At 38.0% G+C, this 12,240-nt stretch overlaps 1 protein-coding gene across 1 annotated transcript in view; it reads right to left on the reverse strand.

Annotated features, from left to right (window-relative positions):
- LOC145434950 (uncharacterized) overlaps positions 1-12,240 on the reverse strand; it is a 236,662-nt gene that overhangs the window by 189,952 nt on the left and 34,470 nt on the right. The gene's annotated exons all lie outside the window — the stretch shown is intronic.

The raw sequence follows: 12,240 nt of genomic DNA on the forward strand, positions 1-12,240 counted from the left end.
CTACGAGTCCATGAGGATGGCTACCATGGATATAGTGCATAGAATCAGTGAATGTGAACATAATACTTGTGCCGTTCCAAAAGGAACCTGTATGATGGTATACTGATCAAATCTGAATGGATCATTAAAGGTTAGTAAACTTATGATTATGTAGAAAAACCCATACATGTCAACGACTAGACAGCATGTCGTGACGACAGAATTTGCTATCACTTGTTTCCATGAGTTCAGCTTGTTAAACCATATTGGCAAAAACCTATATTGACCTATTCAGCTCTATTTTTATTCAATATGCATTATGCAGAAGTCCCATAAAGGCAATTCTACATAATCTAAATCTTGTGTTTTCGATTCACACATGGATTATTGGCAATATAATGTTACTTAACATATTTCTTTCAATTCCAGGCCCATTCAGTCCAATTAACGGCCACAAAGCTGAGTCCTCGACATCTCGTACTAGCGCACCATGAAAATGGTGACCTGCAGTCATGGATCGTGGCGAATGGCATCCGCATAAAGGGATCGTCTCACAATAAAGCGAAACCATTTGAGATGGTGCTGGATCTTCTCGCGTGTTATTATGTTTGTGACCCCGCATATCCAAAAGTTTTCCAGATACTGTCAATTTTACAGTATGTCCTGATTGGAGACAAAAATTTGGGTTTCAATCCAACAAGCTTCTCTGTTTTATGAGCAGATTCCAGAAATCCCAGTAATGATTTTGATTTCGTTTGCTTACTTCAGTGGTTCCCAACCTTTTTCATCTCGTGCCTCCCTTGGCCGAAATTTGAGCCAAAATTCCCCCCTTAGGAGAAATCTGCCCGATGATTAAAAAAGGTCATTTTTAACCGCGCAATCGCCTGTTGACCGAAGAATAAGACGGGCGGTACAGAGTGTTTGTTTCTAGCAGTGCTGTAACAACACTTTGTAGACCTCCAAAAACAATGGTCTTGGTCCCAATCAAACAAATTCTGGAAGGCTTGACTCAACAGACCCCATATTTCCATTTGTGTTTTCGGCTTATCATGCACTAATCGCTAATATAACCGCTGTGAAAAATCAGTATGCATAAATTTACTGGTCTCGCGATTTTTTTCTCAAGTTTGCGTATGCATTTGGCCAATAATATTGGTACTTTCATATAGAACACACTCGAATCAAACTCGAGTCAGCATTTTCTGATGTCTCGACTTGACTCGAGTCATAGTTTCAAAATAGGGAAACGACTCGACTCGACTAGAGACAATTTGTTTATTGACTCGACTTGGAGTCATTGTACATGACTCGAACCAAGTCATATGACTCGTGACTATAAGACGGCCAAGACCGATATTTCATTGTAATTTCGCAGAACAGTAAAGTGACCTTCCTATTGGAATTTCGTCTATTGGTCCTGGTACTTGAAAATGCGACAATAAACTGCTCAAAGTGAAGAAAATTAGTATATTATAAATCAAAATCATTCAATATTACCAAAGAGAGTTATAAAAAAGGAGTCTGACAAGACTTCAACTGGAAATTGAGCAGTCAACACAATGACTTGGAATTGGACTCGAGTCATAATACCATGATCTGACTCGACCCCATGCTCGGTGACTTGGACCGTCGGACTTGACTCAATAGTGAATTGAAAATGACTCGACTTGATTCGAGTCAAAACTATTGATGTGAGATTGACTTGTGACTTGGAGCCTCGTGACTTGGTTACAGCCCTGATATATACCCTGATATATGACATACACGTGATCAGATTTCCTGCTTGGGCTCATTGAAATTTAGGACACTCATTCTGTTTCGGCAACATTGTACCCAGTTTTCATTCGGTTTCGGCAACATTGTACCAAGTTTAACATGCATTTTTTCGATCGAGTAGAGGCTAGCGATCTCTTTGACTTGAGTCGATGGCGTTGGAATATTTCGTCACTTTATGAAAATGTTGACTTGAAAATATAAGATAAATACTTTCGTTAGAGGCCTTGTTGTGTTAGATTCGGCAGGACATTTGCTGGCTTAGAATATATTTGATTGAGAGGCCTTCTCTGGCCTACAAAATTGTCTTGCGAACTGCAGCACATCTGAACTAGTTTTTAAAAAAACAAGGAGCTTGTATATGAGAAAGAGATTTCAAATAGCAGTTGAACATACTTTCAGCAAAAAAACAGCTATAAGGAGCATACGTTCTGATATAACTGGTTAACTACATGACAGTTCGGACATGAACAATTTGGGAAATCCGTTACAATTCTAAAGTGGAATTCCTCCCTAAAAATTGCAAAATTCCTCCCAAGGGGGGAATTCCTCCCCGGTTGGGAAACACTGGCTTACTTGGACAACTATACAATTCAAGTACTAGTCTAGTTGTCTAATTAGAGTGAAAAAAATGTGTAGCTAAAATTCTGATTATACTTGAATTTTTAAAAAAAAAATAGCTATAAATATAATTCTACTTTAATTCGTGAAGTGCTTCGTCTCTCTCATTCGAATCTAATTTGTGAAAACAACTGAACCTATAATTCTAATTGTACTCTAATTTGGAAAAAAACAGTGTAGCTATAGTTCTAATTCTACTCTATAATTTGAAAAAAACTGTTGCTATAATTCTGATCCCACTCTAATTTCGAAAAAAAACGAGCTACAAATCTAATTCTACACTAATTTGGAAAAAGCTGTGTAGCTATAAATTCTGATGCTACTCTAATTTGTGAAATGTTTCTTTGCTCTCAATCGAATCTAATTTAGAAAACAACTACCGTATAGCTATATTTCTAATTCTACTCTAATTTGAAATAAAAACTACCTCTAATTGGATTCTAGTCTAATTCAGAAAATATACTGCAGTAATTATTCTGATTCTACTCCAATTTTTCAAATGTTACTTTGCTCTGATTCGAATCTAATTTGTGATAACAACTGTGTCGCTATAATTCTAATTCTACTCCAATTTGGGAAATGTTTTTTTGATCTAATTCGAATCTAATTTGTGAAAACAACTGTGTTACCATAATTCTAATTCTATTCCAATTTTTGAAATGTTTTATTGCTCTAATTAGAATCAAATTTGTGATAGCAACTGTGTCGCTATGATTCTAATTCTACTCCAATTTGGGAAATATTTTTGCGTTAATTAGAATCTAATTTGTGAAAACAACTGTGTTGCTATGATTGTAATTCTACTCCTAATTTTGAAATGTTTTTTTGCTCTAATTAGAATCTAATTTGTGATGACAACCGTGTCGCTATGATTCTAATTCTACTGCAATTTGGGAAATGTTTTTTTGCTCTAATTAGAATCTTATTTGTGATAACAACTGTGTCGCTATGATTTTAATTCTACTCCAATTTGGGAACTGTATTTTTGATCTAATTCGAATCTAATTTGTGAAAACAACTGTGTTACCATAATTCTAATTCTACTCCAATTTTTGAAATATTTTATTGCTCTAATTAGAATCTAATTTGTGATAACAACTGTGTCGCTATGATTCTAATTCTACTCCAATTTGGGAAATATTTTTTTGCTCTAATTAGAATCTAATTTGTGATAACGACTGTGTCGCTATGATTATAATTCTACTCCAATTTGGGAACTGTATTTTTGATCTAATTCGAATCTAATTTGTGAAAACAACTGTGTTACCATAATTCTAATTCTACTCCAATTTTTGAAATATTTTTTTGCTCTAATTAGAATCTAATTTGTGAAAACAACTGTGTTGCTATGATTGTAATTCTACTCCTATTTTTAAAATGTTTTTTGCTCTAATTAGAATCTATTTTGTGATAACAACTGTGTCGCTATAATTCAATTCTACTCCAATTTGAGAAATGTTTTTTTGATCTAATTAGAATCTAATTTGTGAAAACAACTGTGTTGCTATGATTGTAATTCTACTCCTATTTTTAAAATGTTTTTTGCTCTAATTAGAATCTATTTTGTGATAACAACTGTGTCGCTATAATTCAATTCTACTCCAATTTGAGAAATGTTTTTTTGATCTAATTAGAATCTAATTTGTGAAAACAACTGTGTTGCTATGATTGTAATTCTACTCCAATTTTTGAAATGCTTTTTTGCTTTGATTCAAATGTAATTTGTGGCTGCAACTGGTCGCTATAATTCTAATTCCATACCAATTTGTGAAATGTTTCTTTGCTCTAATTAGAAAGTAATTTGTGATAAGAACTGTGTCGCTATGATTCTAACTCTACTCCAATTTATGAAATGTTTTTTGCACTAACTAGAATCTAATTTGTGATAACAACTGTATCGCTATGACTTTAATTCTACTCCAATTTGGGAAATATTTTTTTGCACTAATTAGAATCTAATTTGTGAAAACAACTGTGTTGCTATGATTGTAATTCTACTCCAATTTTTGAAATGCTTCTTTGCTTCTATTCAAATGTAATTTGTGGTTGCAACTGGTAGCAATAATTCTAATTCCATACCAATTTGTGAAATGTTTTTTTGCTCTAATTAGAAAGTAATTTGTTAAAACAACCGTGTCGCTAGGATTGTAATTCTACTCCAATTTTTGAAATGATTTTTGCTATAATTAGAATCTAATTTGTGATAACAACTGTGTCGCTATGATTCTAATTCTATCCCAATTTGTGAAATGTTTCTTTGCTCTGATTCAAATGTAATTTGTGGTTGCAACTGTGTCGCTATAATTCTATTTCAACACCAATTTGTGAAATGCTTTTTTTCTCTAATTAGATTCTAATTTGCAAAAACAACTGTGTCGCTATAATTCTAATTCCACACCAATTAGTGAAACGTTTCTTTGCTCTAATTAGAATCTAATTTATGATAACTTTGTAGCTGTAGTTCTTATTTCTATTTGGAAAAGCTTAAGTTTTTCAATTGTGCAAGCTAGAAATTCACACATTTTCGTCTGCAAATGAATGTTCTGTATTGATCTTTCGTTGCAATAAAATCTTTTTTGAGCCTAAGCTGAGTAAAAATTCATGGATGGCTGGTATTAATTTCGAGCTCTGCACCAGTCAACATGAACACACCACCACTAAACACAGGATAGCCAGGCACACATCGGCTCCAGCACGTTGTGTGGTAGTTAAAAAAAAAAACGGATTTGGCGTGTAAGTTTGCGTTCCTCTGCACGCATTCGAATTTAGAGTGTACTTGACGAGATTCATCGGAGTATCTTGGAGTCTGGGATTGAGCTCTTTGAGTTGGAGGGAGTTTTCCTCAGACACTAAAGTTGTCGGAGGGATTCGGAGTCTCGAAAAGCACTATCCGCTCATCACTGTAGCCCATACAATACAAATGGAAGAGCTGTATTCACCGTTGCTAGCCCGGAAATGATTGTAACCTGCGCTGGTGCAATTAATTATCAATTCCATCGTTGACCACAATGATTTATCATTGATTGATAACCAGACACCTATTGTTGTGGGTGGAACGTTTATATGAACTCGATTCGAAAGCAAATTTGTTAATTTCTGACCCTGTAGTGCCAACTTCTCGCAAATTTTACAAGTCTTGCGTAAACCACATGGGAGGAAACAATATTAAGATACGCGATAAAATGAGTCAATTTATAAACGGGTTTACCATCTCTACCATGCGGCTCTCGAGACGCAGTTTGCCCACCACTGGTATATGTTTGTTATATCAACCTTGATTTGATTCCGAATATAGCACATAGAGTTATTATATCATTAGTTAGTCGAGCGATCCCCGGGCGTGATTCGAGCGCGAAATATTTAGTATTAGTAAAGTCGCAACGGTGTTTTCCATACAAACCAATGTCTGGAGAATCCTATTATAAATTTATTCCATTTTGAGTTATATAAAGGTCGTCACATTTTCATGATCAAGCAATATCTTAGTAACGACTTTTTACGCGTCTGGCTTGCTGGCTGTTGTATACCAAGCATAGTGACCTCGGACATTTACAGACTACCGCGAAGAAATTCAACAAATATTACACACATATTAAAAGATCGAACCGGTTCTGTCGCAACTCTAAATTATACCCTTCGCGAGCCATACTTTAACAAGCCCTGGATTAGAACAACCGATTCGTATATCTGGTGAAATTGAAGCCACCACGAAAATTATTTCGAAGTGAAAGCTCGCGGAGACGTCATATGATCAATTCCCGGCCATGTCAGACCAAAGACCAAAAAACTGGTATCCGTGGCTATCCGGCTCAAAGTTCAGCATTCAGGGATAGCATGGTTATCGCATCTCAATCGTCAAAGCATCTCAATGGTGAAATCGAGAATAAGTCTGATATCTCTCCCCCCCTCTCTCTGTCCCCCTCTCTCTCGCTCTCCCCTATCTCTCTCCTCCCCTCTCCCTCGCCCCTCTCTCTCCCTCTCCCGCTCGCTCTCCTTTCTCTATCCTCCCTTTCTTTCTCCCCCCTCTCTTTTTTCTGCTCTATTCTCTATCTCTCCCCCACTCTCTCTCCCCTATCTCTCTCCTCTCCTCCCCCTATCTGCATGGCTTTTTCGAGTGGTAACTCATCATGTTCTAGAAGACGCAATCTAATGCCAGAGGACCGCAAGTCAGTAATTAGGGCATCTCGCACGGCCTCCATTTTATGCACTTCTGCATTAACGGCTGCAAAATTGCAATCACGCGATAGAGCGATCAACTTCTGTGAGAAATCAGCGACGGTGTCACCTGGGTCTTGCTTAGCAATTGCGAGTAAATGTCGAGCATATATGATGTTCTTTTTCTTCCTATATAACTTGGTTAGGTGTGCCATGGCAGATTCGAACGTGCCATGATCTTCGATCAAAGCGTACACGCTTGGCAATATATAACCCAGTGCTTTTCAACCTGTGTGACGGTTCGCACTAGTGCGAATGAAAAAAATTTCAGTGCGAATGACGAGCGTGGTGCGAATGGTGCGAATGAAAAATCCGGATGAGTGCGAACGGCAAGCGTGGTGCGCATGAAAAATTCGGATGAGTGCTAATGAAAATTGTCCATGTTTCTCACTTTTTCCGACGTGGAATATTTCAAAAAAACACGATATTAAGTACAGTGAGCCCGTAAATTTTGTCATTTGGAAGCAATTCTAAAAACTTGTTGGTAGCTAGGCTTTTCTAGTTCACAAGTGAGGAACGCTCCCGATGCGTGTATAATGCAAAGCTTGAGATAATATTTCCGCGCGAGAGGATTACGTCACTGCTCACTTGCTCACTTGTTCGGAAGCATCCACCGTGTATGGATATTGTATAGTGTATACGGACCTTATTGTAGGAATGTAGTTAATCGTAGCTTATGCTAGTGTTGACATTTGGCATATTTGAATGCAAAATATTGGAATTTTGGCACACATTCATGTTGGTTAACAGAAGAATTTAGCGTTTCTTCAACTATAACAATTAGCACATTAGATCTATAACAAGTGTTGTTTACTCGTGTACCTAACCAAGGAGTATAGAGGCTGTTGTAAATAAAATTAACGTAGGCACATTGGTGTCTTACATCCAATAAATATTTATCTTGCATCACATCTAATTATTAAGTCACTGGGCAGTTTAACTACTGACCAGTGCAATGGCCTGTTTGTAATGCGAACTCCACAATTTAGGCTTAGACACGCATTCCTATTCTTGGACTGATGATCTCAGGCCAAGTCCATATCGTAAAAGCATAGGCTTATATATAACATATTGGCGATTCCACTAAGCTTGCTGATCCATAGGAAAAGTTTGCCTAGTTCGTGTTCGTACCGCCTTTGTACTACAAACTTTGTAATACTCCGAACTCTACCGGTTTAGCTTGAGCAGAGGAGCAGTGAGCAGTCTGAGCACCTTCTGCAGAGCAAAATCAAATCCACCAAGTCGTATGCCTTACGATATTCCTTATGCAGCCTAATTTAAGCTTAATTAGACTGTTGGACCTTATTACTCTTTATGTATAAGGATATGTAGGAGAGTAAAGATAATTTGGCATTATTTCAGTCAGTTTTCCAATATTGTACGATTGACCTAAGAGTCATCCCGCAGTTGGCTACCCGGGCCGATATAACTGTGTGTTAATCATGAATCTTATGCGAGTAATAATTATTCAAGGTGCCGAACGTTGTTATTGAAAGATATGTTGATTTGTGTACTGCATAGATAAGACGTGAATGAAGCCTAAGCTTATTCATAAACAACAGCCATCAATTACTCGGATAATCGGATTGTGTGGGTTTGTATAGCAATGCATTCCTGATTTAAACGCCTACCGTACCATCCAATCGTCTAACATTAGGGTTGCCATATTTTGAAATCGGGAAAGGAGGACACTATTTCAAAATTTTCAAACAGAATACCGGTGGAAAATCCTGAAAAAGTGGTAAATTTTTACCACTTCGTAGTCGGTTGACTAAAATAGAAAAAAGGTCAACTTTCGCTCAGCTGCCGAAATATACCCTCCGGAGCGTCACGTCGGTGCTGATTTACGGCATCTCAGTCGAGTTTTGCTATAAATTTGACAAAAATTCCTAAAAATAGAGGACAAAATCTCAAAAAGGAGGACATTTAGGCATCCTCCGAGGACATTATCAAAAACCCGAAAAATGAGGTCAAATCCTCCTAAAGGAGGACGTATGGTAACCCTTTTTAACATACCTTAGTAAGCGAAGCATCTTTACGAATGTCGTCAGAAAAATGAACCAAAGGTGCTAGTCGCAACATTGATGCTACGATCCAAGTGCAGTTTCACTATTTTGTGCGTTCTAAATGCAAACACATTCACATCGCTATGACGTGACATGTGGATTTAGTGGCAAAGTGATATTGTTGCGAGTGAATATTGTTCTTGGGTTCGCCCTTTAATCTTCCAAGGAAACCACAGCACGTTACCCCCGGAAAATGCAACGAACTTCTTGAGAACAACGGGAGTGCGATAGCAGTACTTTTTTCTACTGCAGTGATTTTAGTGCTTGATTAATCAATAATGCGATACGTTGAATGCAAAATAATGAAGCCCTGTACCTCCAAGAAGCTCTTCGAATACAAAAGTGATAAGTTTCTTCATTTTCTTTTCGTGTACTAAATTTCGGCTGGCTGGTGCGAATGAAATTATTTTTCAGAAAAAAGTGCGAATGGAGCTCAAAAAGGTTGAAAAGCACTGATATAACCAATCAAAATAGCCAACTTATCGAGACCTACTTCGGGGCGGCCAGTGTCCGTGCTGCTGGTCGATGGCAAAGAAGACTCTGCAGCCGATATGAAGCTCGACAACATTTTGTCCCAGTGGTTGAATACTTTCGAAGAGTCTTGAGAGCTCGGTAATAAATCTAGGACCGGTACGCGGATATACTTCTCTTGAGAGAAAGTCATTCCAGAGTCGATTGTGTCAAAAGCAGTTAATAAAATTGTGGTGACCTTTCGAGGAAAGCGTAGGTAGACGAAGACGAAACTGCTTGACAGCTTTCTAGGATTTTATTAACTGAAATTCAACTTCACGAAACTAGGACATGCACTCGACAACACAGATATAAGCAACTGAGGTAAAAAAGGAATGAACAGAGCGAAGTAGACTAATTACAGTAATCAGCACTTATACAATCACAACAATCACCACAGTCAAAACTATAAGTACCAGTTGGCCTACGAACAGTAAGTTGACGAGTGGAAGTCTGGTCTCTCATGATCCCGATTTTTTTTTTAAATTTGGGACATAACTTGCAGTATCATGATACTGACGAATTATCAAGCGGAGGACATTGTCAGGTAAAATCATGGGATTTTTATGCTTCTTAAGGGGGCTGAAAACGATTTTAGTCGGGATAGAAAAGAAGCATACGACAGAATAAAAATAGCAATAAACATGCCAGATAACCCGCGCTCGGAACGATCCTGGTTCCAGGCGGTCGTTGACGGACGAAGGTGTTGAATCGAGCGGGTGTCCGTTGAACGCTGTGTAGAGCATTGCGGTACTGTCGGTACAGTCGTGAACGGAGTCTATATTGTAGTCGTAATCTTTTATGCCGTCTCGAGCAAGTTCGATGCCGGTTTCGGCTGTGGTGTGTTCTAGTCTGAGAATGCTTCGTACTTTCTGTTGTCGGGGATGAAACTGAATCGGGTAGATTGCAGAGATGAGCGGATTTGAAATTTCTATGTCCTAATCCAAATCCAAATCCTAATCCGATTCCAACTGGAAATTCAGAAAAAATACTAATTTATGCAATGGAGGGATTCGAAAATTTTCTTTCACAACCAACGATTCACTTGATTCAAGATAACTTAGTAACAATTGGTACATTAATAACTGATCCGAATAAAGGTTGTCGCCATTCGCCACACGACATTTCAATCTCCCAGAAAATAGGTAAATCCAATCCAAATCCTAATCCGTTCTGAAAAAAATATCTAATCCAAATCCAATCCAAATCCGAAAAAATTTCACAAATCCTGTTTTTTCAAAACCTAATCCTAATCCATGCTCATCTCTGGTAGATTGCTCGTTCAGATGGAGGCAGCAGGTCCAGCGGAACGACTTGGAACGACTTGGAAAAATATTTGTGAATGACTTTTGATACTTCGAAGCGATATAGGTCGTCAACTTGCAAAATTCGGTGCTTACGGTATAGTAGTAAGGCGATAGTTTGGTACGTAAAGGTACAGATGAGATCAGCCGTATCGCACGGTTTTGCACGGTTCGAATTCTGCACAAAAAAGTTGTGCATGCACTTCCCCAAACTGCGATTCAATATTGCAGACGAGAGTGGAAAATAGGGAAATATATGGTTCGTAGTATTGATCTGGAAACCAAAGATTGCAGACGGGTCAATGAATCTTGAGAGTTAAAAATTTGTATTGTCTCAAGACCGGTCCGCAAAATATCCTATATTTTAAAAATAGTCCTTGGAGCAAAAGAGTCCGTGGACATATGAGGATGCGACAATGTAGCATGCGACACTTAGGCATGTGACAATTGGGCATGTGACACATTAGCATGCGGATTAATATACGGGTTAGGGGTGAGTTAGGGATGGATTTATGGTTGGGTTAGGGTTAGGCTTGGGTTTAGGATATATATAGGGGTTAATTTCAGGGCGATGTTCGGGTTAGGGTAACTTTTTGGGATATAAAATCACATGATGAAGTGACTCACGCTGAAATGTCCCATGGTGAAGTGTCGTTTTCCATTGTGTGGCATGCTCATATGTCGGCAATCGTCCCGGCGGTATCCGGGGGCGTCAGCCGATATCTCGAATATACAGCTCGCCCTCATAACTGGGAATACGCAGTCATTAATCACTTTAAATTATGCAGATGTTATTCATTTAGGAATATAAATTCCAAGAGTAACAGAATCGCGTCACACGTTGAAAACCAAAGTTTGCAAAACTCTGACAAACAATCTCTTCATCCTAGTAATTGACGACATGATTTTAAACACGGTCAAATCAACCCGCCCCTCCTCGACTGGGAGGTTCAGTAGGCCAATGCGTAATAAGTTCAGCTAACAAATCGCGACTCAATAGCATTATTGATGTTTATCATTTTAAAGAAGTAGGATTATAGGATTCAGAATTTGTCAACTGCAGATAGAGATCAGATTATACCTCGTGATTCCGCCGCTCAAACAAAATTTGGATTTCTGGAACTGGGGCGACAAGATGCGCGTCTACAGAGAGTTCAGCAATTGATCAATGTCAAGTTTCTAAGAAATTCGATCCTTCATCTCCACTTCTGCAGAACACGACTATCGTTCAATGCAGTTATCTGACTGTTGACATAAGATAGACGGTTGTCAGCGGTAAAAATATACATGCAGCATTTGTAACATCGTCGTACTAATTGTTTGCATTGCAATATCATTGATTTACTTCGTTCTTCACTAAAATGCTACAATGCACTACGCTATCTGCTCTTCGCTTTATATGGTTTAAGCAGAAACAACACCGTCAATTTGCTCAACATTAATTACAAATACCAATAATATTATCTCTACATAGCTCGCACCCCCTCCCGTAATGCCAAAGTTCAAAAAGATGTCAAGCAAACGTATTAGAAATATGCAGTGGGCTATATACAATGGGTCATATACAACTGTATACATAAGTGTGATGTATGAAAAGAAAAATGAGAAGCTTATTGACAGTGTAACCACATACACACCACAACATGGCAGTTTTACTCTGTAACAAACTTTGACCTATAGTGCGATAGTATTGACTTATTTTTGTCTTTTTTGACAAGCGACCGAAAGCATCCTAACAGTTTGCTATCCAGCCAAAAAAACTAGCAAAATAG

This window comes from Botryllus schlosseri, chromosome 3 (genome assembly GCF_051294905.1).
Source record: "Botryllus schlosseri isolate E-star chromosome 3, Bs_hap1, whole genome shotgun sequence".
Classification (NCBI taxonomy): domain Eukaryota; kingdom Metazoa; phylum Chordata; class Ascidiacea; order Stolidobranchia; family Styelidae; genus Botryllus; species Botryllus schlosseri.